At 42.9% G+C, this 2,266-nt stretch overlaps 1 long non-coding RNA gene across 1 annotated transcript; it reads left to right on the forward strand.

Annotated features, from left to right (window-relative positions):
- Positions 1–400: 400 nt before the first annotated feature.
- Positions 401–2,018, forward strand: LOC131899538 (uncharacterized). The gene is made up of 2 exons (XR_009376098.1): positions 401–563; positions 737–2,018. It is a non-coding gene; the product is annotated as an uncharacterized LOC131899538 (long non-coding RNA).
- The last annotated feature ends 248 nt before the right edge of the window (positions 2,019–2,266 follow it).

Raw genomic sequence — 2,266 nt, forward strand, 5'->3', positions numbered from 1 at the left:
AAATTTGGAAGAGCAAACCCCTTGCCACATGTATCCTCACTGACTAAACATGGGTATGTAAACAAGGGTAACATGGAAAAGCTGTCTTTGGGATGTAGAAGAGAAGCCTCCATACCCAAATAGACCCTGTTTTCCCTCCCAGCATCTCCCCTATCAGAGGTTTCAGGGGTGGTACTTTCTGTTGTCTAAGCCTCACCTTCGTTTGTTAGACACTTGTCCTCTCCTACCATTCACAAAGGGGTGAGAGGGCATTCACTGTGATGTCAGAACCTATGCTTGCCACTATTGCCTATGATAGATCTAGCTAACCAATCAGAGCTTAGGGGTGTGGCCTCCATTGTTCTTGGAGGGTATATAACTCCACTACCTGGCCTTCTGGGCCAGACCCTTGTAAGGCTTTCACAATGGGCAAGGTTAATAAGAAGTCACGGGTGGGCACCATAGAGACAGACCCATCTGCTTCACATACCAACCTAACTCTGAAGAGCAAGATTTCACTAAAGCTTAGAACTCCAGGTTCTGTTGAGGCCTGCTGTGAATCCACTTCTAGAGGTGATGAGAAGGTAAGTACAGCGAATCTAAGTGAGCTCTCTCTTTACTCCATCATTACTCCCTCCCCTAGAAAACCTACCCTAGCCTGGCCTAGCTTAAACCTCCTGCTTAACCCACACCCCTAGAAAGCTTTGCTTCCTGGCACATATCTATTAACCAATGTCACAATATACTGCCCTTCTAGGATCTATATGTCCTAAAAAGGATAAAACGAATCCTGAAAAGGAAGACAAAGATGACAATCTTGAAAAAAAAAACCACAACCACTCCTTCTGGGAAACCTAAGGAAGATGGAAGAGCAATACCATACCCTGGAGAAAATCAGTGGCTGAAAAATAAGAAAAAATACTGACATAAACAAGAGAAAAAGCTTCAGGACAAGTTGATGATGCTGTGGGATCAATATACACAGCTGCAGAATGAGACAAATGTACTGTGGAATCAATACTATCAGATGCACAGTCAGGTAAAGACACAATTTGGCCATGACAAGCAGGTGCAAGATGAGGGGAATACACAATGTGATCAAGAGAAACAACTACAGAGTCAGATGATCACATTCTGTGGTCAAAAGAATCAGCTGAAATCAGAGGTTAATGCACAATTCAATCAAGACAAACATCTGAAAGAAGAGATGATTCCACACTTCACTCCAGACAAACATCTGAAAAAGGAGGTGATTGCACACTTTGATCAAGATATGTGCCTGAAAGAGGAGGTTATCACACCTTTCAGTCAAGACGTGCACCTGAATGAAGAGGTGATCACACAATATGATTGAGACATGAAGCTGAAAGAGGAGGTGATCACACCATTCAATCAAGATAAACATATGAAAGAAGAGGTGATCACACAATGTGATCAGGACAAGCAGCCACAAAAGCAGATGTTCACACTCTGTTATCAAGACAAGCATGTGAAAGAAGAAATGATCATTCTCTGTTATCAAGACAAGCATCTGCAAGACCAGATGTTTACAGTCTGTATCAAGACAAACAAGTGAAAGAGGAGATGATTACCCTCTGCTATAAACACAAGCAGCTGCAGAACCAAATGTTCACACTCTGCTATCAAGACAAGCAGGTTCAGGACCAAATATTCACACTCTGCTATCAACACAAACAGGTGAAACAGGAGAGAATCACCTTCTGCTACCATGACAAGCAGGTGAATCAGAGGAGCTTCACCCTCTGCAATCAACAAAAGCAGCTGCAGAACCAGATGAACACACTCTGGGACTACAACAACCAGTGGCAGGAGGAGATGAACACTGTGTCAGCTCAGGAACAACATGCCATAGCTGGATCACCCATCTCCACTGCTGATTTCAATAGGCTGAAGTCTCAGAACACAGCCAGAATTGCCAGACATACATTTTAGTCGTCAAGTTGTTCAGAAATGTCCACTTATTACATTCAATGCTATACAGTGAGATTTGCAAAAATAAATTCATTCTGACTTGAAAATATCTGTATTCCTATGATTCTCATGTGGTAGAACTGGGGGAGAGAAGGGAGGATGGGTATGTTAGGAGGGCAGGAGGGAGAGACTTTGTTTCTTCACGTTTGGGGGTCAGACAATGAATGCATGCTCAAGAAGATATAGGAGAATATGAACAGAGTTTTAAGATCTTCCTTGCTTATTGTTCTCCACAAAAGAATAAAGGTCTTGGGATTCCTACCTGTGTGCTTTGCATGGGGCTGAGGAGGACTTT

This window comes from Peromyscus eremicus, chromosome X, assembly GCF_949786415.1.
Source record: "Peromyscus eremicus chromosome X, PerEre_H2_v1, whole genome shotgun sequence".
NCBI lineage: Eukaryota > Metazoa > Chordata > Mammalia > Rodentia > Cricetidae > Peromyscus > Peromyscus eremicus.